The sequence below is a fragment of the Globicephala melas genome, chromosome 7, assembly GCF_963455315.2.
Source record: "Globicephala melas chromosome 7, mGloMel1.2, whole genome shotgun sequence".
NCBI lineage: Eukaryota > Metazoa > Chordata > Mammalia > Artiodactyla > Delphinidae > Globicephala > Globicephala melas.
The window spans coordinates 11,087,411-11,106,055 of record NC_083320.1 but is presented as its reverse complement, the minus strand read 5'-3'; the positions used below and the strand labels follow the sequence as shown (position 1 = coordinate 11,106,055).

At 38.0% G+C, this 18,645-nt stretch overlaps 1 pseudogene; it reads right to left on the bottom strand.

Moving 5' to 3' along the window:
- The window catches only part of LOC115852543 (thiamine transporter 2-like), a 29,705-nt pseudogene that overhangs the window by 7,763 nt on the left and 3,297 nt on the right, over positions 1-18,645 (bottom strand).

Genomic DNA, 18,645 nt, shown 5'->3' with positions numbered 1-18,645 from the left:
AGAACCAAGCCTGCAATATCTCTGAACTATGCCTGTATACAGTACTAGTATAATAATAATAATCACACATTGATCACTTAATATGTATTGGACCTGTGCTCTGTATTTCTTTATCTATTATCCAAATCAAAACAAATCACACTTTTATGAGGTAAGGCACAGACAGCTAATATATATCATTCACTCTAGGATATTTCATCTTCCTGCTCTTGGATGATCCAAGTTGTCTGATTTCCATGTTATTTTGGGGACAGACTTGAAAGTATTGAAATGGTATTTTGGGTCCCAGTTGCTCACTGAGACCATACAGATGGTTTGTTTCAGTTTCATCAGCTCCATCTTTTGGTTGTATCCTGTTTACTGGCCAATAGCTGAGGCTTTAATGTGATGTTGATGAGGTTCATGATGGTCCTGTCTTTCATGGTATCTTAGTCTAGGATAAAACACTAAAGAACCATGTATTTTAGCACCACACATATTCAGGAAGCCTGTCCTCTGAGTCCATGGTGGGAGAGACCAGACTAAAACTGTGTTACTGGGCTCCTGTCAGGAGTTGAGTCCTCTGATTCGTTTAGTTTCTGACTCATAGTAGAACTACATTTTCCCTTTCTGTATTTGGCTGAATAGATTATGTAAATGCTTATTATTAGGAAAAGTCCAACAATGACAGAAAATTAACTCCCCTAAACTAAAAACTAAAAACTAAAAACTAAAAAAAAAAAAAAAAGAATGAAAGGAAAAGAAAAGGACAATGAGTCACATAAGTCTGACACTGAATATATATAATGATATTTTACTACAAGCTGAGAGAGCTTCCACAGGTGTGATTCTCTGTCTCGGTTTTCTCATTTGTAAAATTAGAATAATAACAATACCTACTCACACACTTGTTGTGAGGATTAAATAAGTTGTTACATGTAAGGCATATAGAAGTGTGCCTATATAGTATGAATTCAGTAAATTTTAACTTTGTATGCTTCTGAAACTCTCCAAATATATACATATTCTAAAACTATAACTATATAGTTATATATACAGATATAATACATATTTACTATATCTGTATATATAGTTTATTCTTTTCCTAGAATGTAATATACTTGAAAAAATGGCAGTGTTTCCATCTAGAACCATTGAAATTATATTAATAGACCTATAAAAGTTTAGAATTAATGTATGTTTCTAATGAAATAATTGAACCCTTGTTTTAATGACTCTTTTATATGTCTAGATCAAGAGGCCTTAATTATATTTTATATTTTAAAAATTTAACTATAGTAACTTAAAAATTTTTTTGTTTGTATGGTGTGAATTTTTTCTTTCCCCCATCTCCCCCTTGAACCTTAGATGTCCTTGTATTTTAGATGTGTTTTCTATAAATAGAATATATTTGGAATCATTTATAATGATTCCATTTATAATTGGAATCCTGTCTGGCAATACCTTTTAGTATTTTACTTTTTTTTACTGGGTAATTTAACTTAAAATTGTTTGAATTTAATTTTTAGAAAATTATAAACGTTCACAAAAGTGGACAGAATAGTTTACAAATGCCTATTTATCCATCACCAGTCTTCATCAATTACCAGCTCAGAGCCAATCTTGTCTCATCAATGCCCCAAGCACTTACCCTTTCCCCTCATAGATTAATTTGAATCCTGTATCATATAGCTTAATAAATATTTGTGCGTATCTTTAAAAATAAGGACTCACGAAAGCATAACCACAAACTACTATCACACCTAAAAACATTAGTAATTCTTTAATATCTCTAGTCAGTGTTCAGATTTCCCTGATTAGTTTCTTGGTATGAATCAGGATTCAAATAAAATTCACACATGACAATTGATTGATAGATCCCCTAAGATACTATCAACTTCTTTTTCTTATCCCCTTGAATTTTATTTGTTGAAAAGAACCATAGCTTCCCAGATTCTGGTGTTTTTGAGTGATATCCCTGGATGTTATTTAATGAGTCCTTGTACCTCCTCTATTTTCTGTAAATCGGTAGTTCAGTCTAGGAGCTTGTTTATTATTTCTTACTACTATATTTTTCGTATTTTTTCATGCTCCTGAATTCTCCTCTCCTTTCTTGAATTCTTTAGGGTTATCATTTTTCCATAATATGTTGTATTCCTCTCTTCTGTATATAAATTATGTAATCTATTTCTAATTTTTTAGTAGTTACACTTGACATATTCACCCTTAAACAAAGCGGGGGTGTATAAGAATGCTGGTGGTAGGAGTTGTCTGTCCTGGGTGCAGTCAGTAAGGGGGAGAATTGTCCGTAGAGAATTTAAAAGCAATAATAAAACTGATTAAAACTCTGTTTGCATTTTATTATTGCCATGATCCAGCAATTCCACACAATGATGCTGATAATTCTTTTAAAACCTTTGTTGGTCTGATTATGCTGTTTATTATTTCAGTTGATTTGCTTATGATATTTTATATCCTTATATGATTTTGGATTTTGTAATCATAAACTCATATTTGGTGGAATTTCATCTGTGGCAATATTTTGATTCTTGTATTGAGGGACACTCTTCTAGAGAGCATCTGCTTTAATACATATATGTGCCTGCAACCATTGCCAATCCGGACCACTTTTTTAAAAAAATTTATTTATTTATTTATTTATTTTTGGCTGCATTGGGTCCTCGTTGCTGAACACAGGCTTTCTCTAGTTGGGGCGAGGAGGGGCTACTCTTCGTTGTGGTGCGCGGGCTTCTCATTGGGGTGGCTTGTCTTTGTTGCAGAGGACGGGCTCTAGGCGCGCGGGCTTCAGTAGTTGTGGCTCACGGGCTCTAGAGCGCAGGCTCAGTAGTTGTGGCACACGGGCTTAGTTGCTCCATGGCATGTGGGATCTTCCCGGACCAGGGCTCAAACCCGTGTTCCCCGCATTGGCAGGCAGATTCTTAACCACTACGCCACCAGGGAAGTCCCCAGACCACTTTAAACTAAATTCTCAGTTTAAAAAAGAAATTAGCTTGCAGGAATTGGGTTCTAGAATTATGTGAGTGCTGGCTTATGAAGACAAATTCTTAGAGTTAATTCTTCCAATTCCACCCAGATTAGTCTTCTTTGTTAGGGTTCCCCCCCGTTTTATTCTATTTCACCACTCACTGAGGATGTAGCCCTTTGGGGTACCACTGAAACCCAAACTCCAGGTCACTGGGAGAATCAGCAGATGCCTTGAGCACATGACAGACACAGCGCTTCCTTTTCTATCTGGTTTCCTATCCTGCTTTGGCCTCTGAGGAATTTTTCTTACTTATTACCAATTCAGACATTTATTTTTAAAAGTTAAATTTATATCCACAAGTTTTAGGTGTTTTGTAGTGTAAGGATTTTCCTGATATCTAGTCTGTTGTTGCTTTAATGGAAGTAAGCCTTTAATATTTTTAAAAACACTTGTTGAAATTTGTTTAAATGTCAAACATCACTCTCTTCTCCTTCTTCAAGTTCAATCCCTCAATCCTATTCCCCTGAAGATAACTGCATTGAGGCCATCTCCACGAGAATAGAAAGGTAAGAAAAAAGTTGTCCGAATGATCAGGGCCCAAACATGTTGGAAATCCATATAAGTCATTGTTTTGTTTGATATTGAAAATCTGGCTTTCAACTTCAGCTATTCTTTGAGTTGACTCCAAAATAGCTTATGAAATAGTGAAGCCTAAGACTGAGCAGCTGTACCCATCACAGGTTTGGATTAATGGATGTGAAGTGAAAACACTCATCTGAGCTACCTGGGCTGGCAAGTATTACATGCTTTAAACACATCTGAAAATTTTCAGTTTTGGTGTATGTGAGGCTGCCCCCAATTTGAACACAACCCTATTTCATGCACTTAAAATAACAGCATCACTGCTCTACTTTCTGTGAGGTAATCTTTCTGTTTAGAGTGTCCCTCCCTTAATTAAGCCCTTTGGGGTTATAACTAAAAATCCATTTTCATGATCCTACTTTTATTTAATTTAGGGTAGACGAAGGCACCAGTTATCCTAGCTAGATAACCTAATGGATTATGTAATCAGGGTCCATCTGGCAGGTCCTAGAGTAGCTGAGTGCAATGGCTTTCTGCCAGGAGAGCTAGAAAGGATCATTGTGCATTCCCCAGGGAGGACAGGAAAGACAGAGCAGCATGGCACTGTGATTTTCATGACATCAAGTGACCACTTTGCACCACTACTCTTCTCTTCTTTTTCATGTGTGCTTCCCAAACTTGGTGGTAATGGGGTTTAGGAATGCTACCCCCAAATATGCATCTTGGCATACTAAATATTTTTTTTAGTAGGTTCTCATTTGTTATCTATTTTATACATAGTAGTGTATATATGTCAATCCGAATCCCCCAATTCATCCCAACCCCCATTTTCCCCCCTCGGTGTCCATATGTTTGTTCCCTATATCTGTGTCTCTATTTCTGCTTTGCAAATAGGTTCATCTGTACCATTTTTCTAAATTCCACATATATGCATTAATATACAATATTTGTTTTTCTCTAATTTTTTTTTTTTTTTTTGCGGTACGCGGGCCTCTCACTGTTGTGGCCTCTCCCGTTGTGGAGCACAGGCTCCGGACGTGCAGGCTCAGCGGCCATGGCTCACGGGCCCAGCCGCTCCACGGCATGTGGGATCTTCCCAGACCGGGGCACGAACCCGTGTCCCCTGCATCAGCAGGCGGACTCTCAACCACTGCGCCACCAGGGAAGCCCCTCTAATATTTTTAATAGGAATTTGAGACACTGCAGGAAGGACTTTCTGACCTTCCCCTGAAGCAGGTCATTAGACCCTCATGTGAGAGGTGCCCTCCCTATACCCAGAGGAAAGGAGCATCCTTACCTCCAAAGACAAAGGGACACAGAAAGGAACCTGAATAAGCAGGCTATGCTAAGTTTCCCCCAGTTTACTACTCTTAGCTCATATCCTTTCTGTCCTATCACATTTTTTTCATGACTTTCCAGTTTTCATCAAATCTAAGATAAAAACACACAGGTTTAGATATTTCTCTGGGTCTTCATTTCCTTATGAAGGCTCCTGTGGCACATAAAACTTAGATCGAATAAATTCGTATGCTTTTCTCTTGTTAATCTGTCTTTTGTTACAGAGACCCAGCTAAGAATCAAACACGGTAGGAGGAAAAAATATTCTTCTAAAATTACAGAGTTGCTTTTCATATCTTAAGCCTCCAGACCATCCAGGGAGGAGGAGGGCGAAGGCAATGAGATTCGTGAATGAGAGGAGGTCCTAACTGTCAACTCCCTCAGTCGGGAAGAACGGATGTTCACCCAATCTGTTCCCCATTCAAAAGAGTATCTTTGCAAGTTGGAGGGTGGAAGGATGTGTGTGTGTGTGTGTGTGTGTGTGTGTGTGTGTGAGAGAGAGACAGAGAGAGAGAGAGGTGGAGAGAGAGAGTAACAGGCAACCAATTTGTCAATAGCTGGGTGTTTGGTGTGAAACTAGTGAGGTGTTATTACTTCATTTACTTAGCTAAAGGGTTATCTGAAGAAGTTAACCTTTATTGAGAGGTTGTGTGGTTATTCACCCACTTCCTCTAACACCCCGTGCCCCACCCCCCATATTTTAGACTGAGGAATTTCATCTATTAAAAATAAGATTCCCCCCAGGAAATTATGTTATATCATCTATATATCACAACATATTCTTATGCTTTTAGTAAAGATAGAGACTTTACAGTTACCACTCCTTGCCTAATTGGCTGTGTATTTAAAGATTATTATTAAATTACTCCTTAACTCTTTCTAGATGAGGTAAAAAGATTCTTTTAGCTTTTCTCATGGGCCTTTTTTCCCCCTAGCTTTTCAGTAATCTTTGAAGATGTGCTTGAATCATCTTTTTAAGCTCTTCATGGCTTTTTTAAAATTGCAAAATTCATAAATAGCCTATGTTGCCATAACGGTTTGAGAAATGCTGAGAAAATAGAATTACTTTAGGATGTTTCAATGCAGTCTTCTCTCCGATAAATCTCTGTGTCATGTGGAAAATGCTGACGTGGTACTTTCTATTTTTTTAGATTCCAATCTTTTAAAATGGCATTACATTAAAGAGCTCATGGGATGTCATAAGTGCATAATCAATGATAAATGAACGTTTATGATGGAGATTAGGGAGTTATTAATCAATATATCTTTACAGTCTTGGCACTTAGAAGTTTAATTCAAGCATATTTAATTAGATTCCTACCAAAAATCAATTTTGAAGAAGTTTGCTTTTCAAAACCAGGGATTTGCAATAACACATTTTTGTCTAGGGAAATATTTTATTGAAATAGGATTTATCTTCTATTATGCCTTTGGATTGTGTGTTTTTTTGCTTACTCTGCTCTGGCCCCTGGGTAAACAAGTCCGTCCTTTGGGAGCTGAGGTTTAAAACAATTTTCAATGAAAGAACCTCAATGAAAGTTATTCCTAGTGCTGAGGATGTTGGCAGAAACTAGAAGAGAAAATATAGAAATACAAAGAAAGATCTTGGAGAAGTTTCTTAAATCTAGATTTCCCTTGGTTGAGAAGTTAAAAAGATGAAAAATCTTGTATCGTCAAGGGAAACAAGATGAAGCTTGACTTTTTCTGCCAAATTTAATTTTTTTCTGAGTCTTTGATATTTGCATAAACTCCCCAGAAAGGTCAAAATGATTTGCCGGCAAAGCAGACATTGAAATCAGGTTATACAAAATAGCAGCAGAAGGAGGATAGACAGGTTGATGGATAATTTTCATCTCAAGTTCTATTTTGCCTACTTCAGTCATAGGAATATATTCATTTCAAATTAAGACACAGTGGGTTTGTGTAAAAAAAAAAAGGAACTATCTGGAGATGATTAATGTAAAAGTCCTTAGAAAAAATAAGTACATCCTAACAGTGTGACTAATGTGAATATTTATTCAATTAGGAGAAGAGAGAAACACACCCATGTATTGAATACACTATGGGCCAGGAATCATGTGTTTAACAGGCTGGTATTCCGTCTCTGTAAAATTTCATGAAGTAGGTGTTATATTCTCCATTTTATTGATGATAAACTTAAATATTAAAAAAGATGAGGAATTGCATGAGGAGTACAGATGAAACAAGATTGACCACAAAATGATCATTGTTAAAGTTGGGTGAAGTTGCACTACACTATTCTACTTTTTAAAGTGTATTTGAAATTTTCCAAAATTAGAAGTTTTAAAATAGTTACTAATAAACTTGAATATTCAAATCTATATTTTTCTGATTTTAAGCTTGTATTCTCTCCATCACACACTTAATAATTTCTGAAAAACGGGGAGAGAATTGCAAGCCAGATAATAAATCGGGAATTCAAATTTAATTTTAGAGAGTAAAAACTGCTTGCTTTATTATCTCAGAAAGTACTGAATCTATATGAGTCTTAGTTTTAATATTTACTAAATGCAGATATCCTTCCTTCTATTGAACAAGTGGGAGGTTAAAATAGATTTTTTAAATATCCCGGTGTTATTTTATTTAATTGTGTTTTGTGAAATGATTTCTTTCTTTTGTTTTCAAAGAAGATAGTTCAATATTCTAAATATTTTGTATTACATATTTATAGAGTTATGTAAAATTGACCATTTTGTTCATGAGATTGAGTAGGCTTATGGAATTTGTGAACTAAGCTTTAATGAGAATGAACTTTAGCCAAGGCAAGGAAAAACCTTTAGCTGTGGGAAATGGGAACCACTTAGATGGGCATGACTTTATGGTCCTATTTTAGGTAGTTCCTTCATTCTTCCACCTGTTTAATAAAAAGGTCATCTGTTTAATGAAAAAGTTTCTTAAGAAATAGAATGCATCTTAACTACATTATATTTCTATTTCTCAATACAGAATTATTCCATTTGAAGACACTATGAGAAATGGAAGAAGCCAGAAACAAAAGGCTATATACTATTATAATTCCATTTCTATGACTTTCTAAAATGACAAAGCTATAGGGATAGAAAACTGATCAGTGGGCTGGGGAGGGAGGTTGAAAGAGGAGACTGACGAAAAAGGGGCATGGGGAACTGTTTGGGGTGAAGGAACTGTTCTTGATTTTCACTGTGGTGGTGACAACACAGTTGTATCTTTGCTCAAATTAATAGAACTGTACATAAATTTATTTATGTGTAAATTTATTGTATATAAATTATGTCTCAATAAATCTGATTGTAAAAATATATATATTTTTAAAGATATGCCTTTGTGTCAGTGCAGGCACAGAAGCAATGCACTTACCTCAATGTGGGCTGGAAGCCCTGGTCCCTGGTTGTCAATCACGGCCACAGTCAGGATGGTTTGGGTCAGCAAGGCAATGAAGGCGTTGACTCCCAACACCAGGGCAGAGGGTTCCATGCTGAGATTAATGGCGATCTGAAATCTGACATCGTACAAATGGGAAGAGTTTTAAAAGAGCACATATGTGGGCTTTTAAATACAGAGCCGTAAATCGAGTTGCTCTGCTCAGGAAGCCAAGCCTTTTGTTGCCACTTTTTTGCTAAAAGCTCTTTTAGCAGAGAAGAAGGAAAGGACAAATGGAATAGTGAAATGTTGCATTTTAGCATTACATGGGGGGATGTGATAGATTATGATAAGAATTTAAAACTAGTTAACCTGTTCTAAAATTAAGCCAAATATTCCAACTACTCTGCAACTAGAGGATATTGAATATTATGTGATGTAGATGAGGTTCAGAGGTCACCTTTTTTTTTTAAACATCTTTATTGGAGTATAATTGCTTTACAATGGTGTGTTAGTTTCTGCTGTACAACAAAGTGAATCAGCTATATGTATACATATATCCCCATATCCCCTCCCTCTTGCGTCTCCCTCCCTCCCACCCTATCCCACCCCTCTAGGTGGTCACAAAGCACTGAGCTGATCTCCCTGTGTTATGCAGCTGCTTCCCACTAGCTATCTATTTTACATTTGGCAGTGTGTATATGTCAATGCTACTCTCTCACTTTGTCCCAGCTTACCCTCCCCCTCCCCCTGTTCTCAAGTCCATTCTCTACATCTGTGTCTTTATTCCTGTCCTGCCCCTAGGTTTATCAGAACCATTTTTTAATTTTTAGATTCCATATATATGTGTTAGCATGTGGTATTTTTCTCTTTCTGACTTACTTCACTCTGTATGACAGGCTCCATCCACTTCACTACAAATAACTCAATTTCGTTTCCTTTTATGGCTGAGTAATATTCCATTGTATATATGTGCCACATCTTCTTTATCCATTCATCTATCGATGGACACTTAGGTTGTGTCCATGTCCTGGCTATTGTAAATGGTACTGCAATGAACATTGTGGTACATGTCTCTTTATGAGTTATGGTTTTCTCAGGGTATATGCCCAGTAGTGGGATTGCTGAGTCATATGGTAGTTCTGTTTTTAGTTTTTTAAGGAACCTGCATACTGTTCCCCATAGTGGCGGTATCAGTTTACGTTCCCACCACTTTTTTTTTTTTTCTTTTTTTTTTTCCCACCACTTTTTAAAGGAGCTGTATCAGTGAGTGAAAACACAGGTCCATTGATGAACTTGTACTTATTTGGAGATTGTTCACTGGATCACTGATTGTCTAAATTAGCAGTTTCAGAGTCTAATAGGTGAATTTTTCTCTGGAAAAGTCACAAATTACTTCCTTTCACAGGTGATAATATCTGGCAGTTAATTCATTTTAAATAATCTTACTGGTTTTTAAATTTAGTCAGGCCAAGCTAACATATACCAACTAGAATTCTTCCATGCAATTTACTCAAACATTTGTAACTTGAATCTCTTTAAAAACATAAAACCAAATGAGAAGTTTTAACTACTTTTATATCCCTTCCAAAATCCTCACATTAAAAACAAATGCAAGCTATTTACAATAGCCAGGACATGGAAGAAACCTAGGTGTCCATGGACAGATGAATGGATAAAGAAGATGTGGCACATATATACAATGGAATATTACTCAGCCATAAAAGAAACGAAATTGAGTTATTTGTAGTGAGGTGGATGGACCTAGAGTCTGTCATACAGAGTGAAGTAAGTCAGAAAGAGAAAAACAAATACCGTATGCTAACACATGTATTTGGAATCTAAAAAAAAAAAAAAGGTTCTGATGAACCTAGGAGCAGGACAAGAATAAAGACGTAGACGTAGAGAACGGGCTTGAGGACACGGGGAGGGGGAAAGGTAAGCTGGGACGAAGTGAGAGAGTGGCATGGACATATATACACTACCAAATGTAAAATAGAGAGCTAGTGGGAAGCAGCCGCATAGCACAGGGAGATCAGCTCGGTGCTTTGTGACCACCTAGAGGGGTGGGATAGGGAGGGTGGGAGGGAGACTCAAGAGGGAGGGCATATGGGGATATATGTATACATATAGCTGATTCACTTTGTTGTACAGCAGAAACTAACACAACATTGTAAAGCAATTACACTCCATTAAAGATGTATAATATATATATATATACATTTAAAAAAAACAACAAATGCAAGCATTTAAAAATTATGTGATTCAGTGAAAATGCACTACCTCAGGGTAAAGAATTACCAACTAAACATAACTAAAACCAAAAATAACCCTAGGTCCCACAAAGAGAACAGAACAGGTGGTCCAAATGAGCCTTATAATTTCAGGTATTTCTTGTTAAGCTAAAAATTTTTCCCTTGAACAAATGTTATACTAGATTGATGTTTTGAAACCTAGATTAAATCAAATGGCAGATTCCCATTTAGTGTGTAAATTATTCCAGGCTGGAATGTTGATTTAATTTGTACAGATGCTTAAACAGCTTGTCAGTGATGACTTGGTTTTGGATAAGACCTATGCACATGGTGGTTTCGGATGAAACCACAATTCTGATGGCAGACTGAGAGTGGCATTGACTACTAAGATTTCTCAGTCTAAACCCAGAAATTACTTTCCCAGGTACCTGAAATTACATGTAATCATATTATCTAAGACCTTATTTCAGAATTCCTGCTGGGTCATTTCTCAATGGCATCCACTTGTTCACTCTGGAGCCATAAAGCTACCATGCAGAGTACATGGCCCCAGCTAGTAAGTTCTTTGGAAAAGAACTGTATTCATGTTCTTTTGTTAGGCATTTAACACTAAATACAGGTGAGCCTTTGGGATAGTCTATAATTTAAAAGATAGAACCACCTTGAAATTTTATTTAATTGTTTATGCCCCATGTATTATGGAATCATGGGATTGGCATTTACCAGCTTACCCTGTAGCCTAAAGGAAAGTAATAGGAACACTTTCTAAAGCATTAAAGAACATTAATTTGTACCTATATGAAAATAGAATGGTTAAATTTTAAAAAATTCAATAGCCCAAAGTTTTAAAAATATTTTATTCGTTCTTTTTTTTTCTGTAGAAAGGCTGGTCAAGTGCTCGCCATAGAGCAAGGACCAGGATAAGTACTGGGTGTATAATCATGAACAAGCGTGACACTATCCTCACAGAGCTTGCACTCCATCAGAGAGTAAGTAATTGGTACTAGATAACTGTTTTGTCTAATATTTAATTAATTTTATCAGTTTCTGTATTATGAAAAAGAAATAGGAATAAATATATTTTTATAGAAGAATCACAATCATTTTATGTGAACGTTTTATATCACATGGTGGTTGAAACCATGGTCAATAATTTTTAGAATTTCTTCCAAACCTGAACACTAACCTTTTGCATTATAGATACATTTACTCCACACTTGTTAAGTTTATTTTAAAATTTGCCTAGAAGTTAGAGTAGTAATTAGATATGAGTGAATTTACAGAGATTGGATCTTGAAGAGATATTAGCACTCCCATGTTCATTATAACACTATTCACAATAACCAAAATATGGGAACAACCTGAATGTCCATTGATGGATTAATGGATAAAAACATGTAGTACATACATGCACTGGGATATTATTCAGCCTTTAAAAAAGAAAGAAATTCTGCAATATTGGACAACATGGATGAACCTTGAAGACATTACACTAAGTGAAATAAGCCACTGACAGAAGGACAAATACTGCCTGATTCCATTATTACAAGGTATCTAAAATATAAAATTCATAGAAACAAAGAATATAGTGGTGGTTTCTAAGGGCTGGGTAGAGAGGAAAATGAGGAATTGCTAATCAACCTGTAAAATTGTGTATGTTTCAGTAATGCAACATGAATAAGTTCTAGAGATCAGATGTACAACATTGTGCCTATAGGTAACCATACTGTATTGTACACTGAAAAATCTGTTAAGAGGATAGATCTCATGTTACGTGTTCATACCAAGAAAGAAAAGGGAGGCACTATGAATGAAAAAAATCAATAAAATGATTCTGTTAAATAAATAAATGGAATACCAAAAAGATAAAAAATCAAAACTGAAAAATATATCACTGTTTATTAATTGTGAGAACTCTGATTTTTTTTTTTTGCCTGATTAATAATTTTAAGTCCCAAGAGAAAGTTCGTTAAAATAGGAATATAGTTCCATTGTCTCTTATACAAAGCATTAAATATAACGATGCAAAATGCTATTTAGAGGAACTGGAAGAATAAAGAAAGAAACATATTTTGTTGCTTGAGATTTAGATGGTTAAAGAAAGAAATGATACATACATAAGCTGCTATAGTTATAAGAAGCATGTAACTTGAGTTGAATATCAAAGACCAGCAGAGCACACCCAGCTATTAGCTGTGGACGCATGAGAAATAGAGATCGTGCATCAGCTGCAGAGAAGATTCCCAAAGCCAAGATTCCCAAAGCCACTCTCCCAGAAGATTCTAGTTGACGTTTACATGGCCCACTGCCATGTACCCCTGAAAAGAGAGGAAACTCCAATCATCCTGTTATTCTATGCATAATAAAGTAGTGTACTGTTTTGCTAAAATCTACATTGCATAAGCACTGAAGCATCTCCAGGCTATGGTAAATAAGGTTGACTTATTGTGAACTTTGATTGAATGAAAAATCACTTGATCCAGCTCTGCAAACTGTACCTATCTTTTTTCTCTCAGCGTTTGAAATAGACCAACTATGTTTGGGTTTCCAAAAATCATAGACTGCAAAGGACCCCTAGAGGTCACTTTTTCTTTCCTCTTCCCTTTGCAGAAGGTAAAACTCAGGCTCAGAAGCCTGGTGTCAAACAAAAGCAAATCCAGACGTCGACAGGGAGAGGCTTATTTATAAGAAAAACGATTGGAATCTGGAGAATGCTGCAATTGCCCAAATCTGAAAGTATCTTAAAATCAAACTGAAAAATGTTTTTCTTTTAAAAGATAACCCTTTGCTATTGGGCAAGCAGAGATATACAGGATCTTTGGAGGGGAAGTTGGACAAGCAAGGGGAAGTGACCAATAGAGTCTGACAGGAAAGTGTCCCTCTGTGGTCAGCCAGTTCCCAGGAGAAACAGATAAGGCAGGGGGTGGAGGCCTGTAGGAAAGAGAGGAGCCTGATTGAAGTTTGGTCAAGACAAGGCGATAGGTAAGAAATGGGCAATTGTTAACCCTTGGTGACCGAGTGAGGTACCAACTTCTTCAACACAAACACTAGCTCTTTCTAGCACACCCTTTCTCTGTGCCATGGAAGAACGGCCTAGTAAGAACGGCCTCTCTCTTTGTCCTTGTCTCTGTTTTTCTCTTTCTTCTCTGTAACATTGTTTAAAAATTTTTTCAAGGTCCCTGACAGGTACCAAACTTCCTTTCCAGAATTCTTTCTACACACTTCTTCCCCATTTGTGTGTTTGTTCATTCCCTTCTTTATTTGGTCATTCATTGACTTACTTGCCCACCAAGCATTTTTGAGCTTCTCTGTGGGAAAACATGGTAGTAAACTATGGATCCTTGCTCTTGAAAAATAATACACCCTACTGAAGAAATGAGACAAATAAGTTTGTAGTTTTTTTAAAGAAAAATGTTTTATTGAAGTATAGTTGAATTACAATGTTGTGTTAATTTCTGCTGTACAACAAAGTGACTCAAATATACATATATATATTCTTTTTCATATTCTTTTCCATTATGGTTTATTACAGGATATTGAATATAGTTCCCTGTGCTATGCAGCAGCACATTGTTGTTTACCCATTCTATATATAATAGTTTGCATCTGCTAATCCCAAACTCCCCAATCCATCCCTCCCCCACCTTTCCTCCCCCTTGGCAACCACAAGTCTGTGTCTGCGAGTTTGTTTCTGTTTTGTAGATAAGTTCATTTGTGTCATATTTTAGATTCCCCATATAAGTGATATCATATGGCAATAAATTTGTAGGTTTTTTTTTTTTTTTGCGGTACGCGGACCTCTCACTGTTGCGGCCTCTCCCTTTGCGGAGCACAGGCTCCGGACACGCAGGCTCAGCGGCCATGGCTCACGGGCCCAGTCGCTCCACGGCATGTGGGATCTTCCCGGACCGGGGTGTCCCCTGCATCGGCAGGCGGACTCTCAACCACTGTGCCACCAGGGAAGCCCAATTTGTGGTTTTAATAGAGTGTGACAAAGATTGTAAAAGTTCTGATCCTAACTCAAATCGAACGTAACCCTAACCCAGTGGTTCTCACCAGGGGTGTTTTTGCCTCCAGGGGACAGATGGCAATATTCGAAGACATTTTTAGTTGTCATGACTGGGGGAGGGGCTGACTACTGGGATCTAGTGGGCTGGAGACTGGAGATTCTGCTGAACATCCTACAATGCACAGGACAGGCCCCATGACAAAGAATTACCCTGCCCAAAATGTCAACAGTGTGAGGATGAGAAACCCTGACCCAAGCCCTGATCCAACTAATGGAGTGCTTGGGAGCATATGCGGCCACAGGACAAGCCATTTTATAATGTGCATAATATAGACAAACTTCCAGTGTGTTCCCACAATGTGCTGGGAGCTAAGCAGCCAATTGTCAGATTTCTTACTACCCTCAGCTTTCTTTCTTAAAGACATAGTTTAATTTGCGTGAGGCCTTAGGTCAGCAACCCAATCCTACCTCACCTGGTTTTGCCTAAAAATTTGACACTAAGTAAGGTCTTCACTATCACCAAGAGACTAAAGACTACTTGTGTTTAAAGGGCTTGTCAAGAATACATTTTATGAAAATTTTATCTTTTCTGCACATTACCTGGAGAGAAGAGGAATTTTTCCTGCTTCTCCCCAGGAGCAAGTACTTACAGAGGAAATAAGTGAAGGGGAACCAATTCCTAGAACAGTTTTCTAGGAGTCAAAATAGAATTTCCAGAAAGGGAAACGAGAAGAATATGAGCTCAACAATGGACTCTGATATGTTCAATAAATACGTGGGTGTGGGACACCCCGACTTCAAACGTAAGTATCTTCAAAGTCTTATTTGATGTGAAGGCTTTGTTTCATCAGGAAGATCCGTGTGCATTGTTGGGCTAACTTCAAAGATGGCTCTGGGCTCTGCCTTCTGACGGTAGAGTATTAACTTCTGCATCAGCCCATCTTCCCTCTCTCTCTGCAGTTCCCTCCTTTTGGAAAAGTGTTTCAAATTTCACAAAATATGTTCTGGGAAAAAGGAAGAGTGCTTGGACATGCATCTAAAAAACCCCAAAGACTGTAGCTTCTCAGCTGGGAGGGAAGTTTTGCCAAAACAGAAAGCCCAGGAAGCGTTGAAGGGGGACTCCTGTAGCAGAAGCTGGATACCCTCCATCCCCTAGAGACCTTCTCAAGGCTTCTCCAGGCCACTCAGTCTCCCTGCCTTCTTCCTACTGGACAAGATGCAATATCAGAAATCTATAGTAAATAAGGATGAAACAGACACATACCAGCCAACTCAAGGAAAAGCCATAAATGCTCAGGGACACCATATCCTCTCAGAGGGCCTTTCCCTTTCCAGAAGGCTCTTTGTCCTCTGCTGCCATTTTCACCAAAATCAAGGATTACTGTTTATTTGTTAAGGGTGACTATGTCCTCAGTTCTTACTAATGACAATTGAATGAAAGTATTATATGCATGAAAGGCCAGAGAGAAAATTATATGGGATAATACAGTAACTTGGTTGTGGAGAGACGATTGGATGGAGGGTTGTTAGAATCCGGTCTGGATGTACTTTTATTCTAGCAGATAATTGGATATGGGAGGGAATGGGGTAAATGGGTATGGAAAATAGTCTTCATAGAAGGCAACAAACTTTGGCAAATCCCCACATGTATAGTTAAGGAAAGATACAGATATTTAAGTTGTCTCAACTGGAAAACTTTGAAGTGATAAGACAGATTCTAGAGCAGTAACTTTCAAACCTCTTTGACTAAAGCCTGAGAAAGAAATATCTTCTATATGTTGACCAGTACATATATATGTGTGTGTAAACTAATTTTCACAGAACAGAATTTATCCTTACAGGCTGATACGCTCTCTATTCTACTCCATTCTATTCTGGTTAGAAATCCACTAAACTGATTTCAAGATCTGTATGCTATAAAGGGCCAGAGAGTAAATATTTCAGGCTGGTGGGCCACATATCTTTCTTTGTTTTTATTTGGTTGTTTGGCGGGATCTAGTTATTTATTTATGTATTTATTTTTTATGTATTTATTTTTTAAAACCCTTGTCATATATTCTTTTTTCCCCCTTACAGTGTTTTAAAAATGTAAAAACTATTAGCTATGGTAGCCCGTGGGCCATCATTTGCCCACCTCATATTAATGGTTTGCAAATCACAGTTTAAAGACTAGAGTTACTAAAAGGTTAGAGAGAGGAAAGAGTTTTGGTAGTTTGACTTTGAACCACCCAACTCGCCATGGCCAAACCATGTTTGACCAGTGGGACACCAATTTGCAGCCCCTGTTTTTAGCAATGAGTGAAACTCTATCTTCCATGTATAGCTTCATCAAAGCCTTTTGTTATATTGTTTCTTTTAAATTTTGTGACAAGAACTCGTTTCTTTTTCAAAGTATCTGGTATTCAATGTTGAAATCACTACAACGAGATTATCCAATAATACAATTTGAAAGAATACATTTCTTGCACAATGATAAGATAAAACTACACATACCCCTAAAGATAAACTATAGCTACCCCCAAAGTTTGCAAGGGCTTCCACTGCTCCATTATATATTGTGGAACTCTGGGACAGTGCCTTGTAATCTCACAGGATTTGAACATAGTTTAAAACCTGCTGTAGAAAAAGCCCACCATAGGGACCAGTAAAAAATATGTGTTGAGGAGCTTCCCTGGTGGCGCAGTGGTTGAGAGTCTGCCTGCCAATGCAGGGGACACGGGTTCGTGCCCCGGTCCGGGAAGATCCCACATGCTGCGGAGCGGCTGGGCCCATGAGCCATGGCCGCTGAGCCTGTGCGTCCGGAGCCTATGCTCCACAACGGGAGAGACCACAACAGTGAGAGGCCCGCGTACTGCAAAAAAAAAAAAAAAAAATGTGTGTTGAGGAGTAACAGTCCTTCAAGTCCTAGAACTACTGCAGAAACTCTCAAAGCTACACTTTCTGGCTTTGGGCTGCTCAACTAGCCATCATCCAGGTCCCCTGAAATAGTGATTCGTTCTTGGCAGACTGGTTTGTGATCCTTTTGAGGTTCCTCTAAGACAGCATCCTTTCCTGATGGCTTTGGAAGACCTTCTTTGCTGGGTTTTGCATGAAAAAAACATGCTCTTCTTAGGCATCGGTAGGAAAAGTGAGAAAACGAAGGTCATGGAGACAGAGGCCAAGGATATGACGTTGAGGTAAAAGTACGATAGGCTGGCCAGGGATACCAAGAGTTGGGCCAGCACTGAGGCTGCCGTGTAGGCCACCAGCGTGGCACTCCTGCAGTAGCCACTCACTTTCTGATAATGCTCTGGGCTGACCACGCTGTAAATGTAGGCATAGTAGGCCGCCTCGGTGACAGTGACCATCCCATAGAACTCTACGACCTGCATGGTCTTCACTCCTTGGCCAAACAAGAGCGGCAGCCAGGTAATGATGAAGCTGGTCCCTTGTAGGTTGATGGCTGGCTTGTACTGGATGTGATCGGTGAGATTAAACACCGGGAACAGCAGCAGGTAAGAATACAAAGTGAAAGACATCTTTTGTGATCTATAAGAACAAATGGGCAGGACGTGAGGATGAAACCCCAGGAAGAGAAATGTGCCATGGCTCTCTGACATATGCATTATCCGGATGGAATGTATCAATCCGAGGACACATTGCATGGCCCCTGCCAAAGTGGGTCCACTTTGTTACCTCACATGCATTTCTGACAGTATAATGAAAAGCAAAGGAAAACTGAAATTCAAGGAAACAAACTGCAACGATGATAGATGTTCATCACATGTGGATTTATTCCTCCAGGTATAAAGAAAGAGCAGCTATTGCTCTTAGTTGTTATCTGCTTCTTACATTTTAACATGTAATTTGATCTGCATAAGCTATGGAGGCTGGGAAAAGAGTCCACGATGCATACATTCATCTTCCACACTGCATGGTGTTTCCAGGGCAATTCAGGGCTGCTCAGGTACTGTTGCCTGTGAACACTTAATAGTTTACTCTTCTTCAAAGTCAGAAACACAAGGGTAAAAAGGAGGTTTCAGTCCTGAAGAACCTGAACATCTTCACCTTTGATCTGCATCAGTGTGCAAGGACAGACCATCGAGATGCCACCGTGGTGATCGCGCAAATATAAAACAAATGGTCAGTTCAAGATC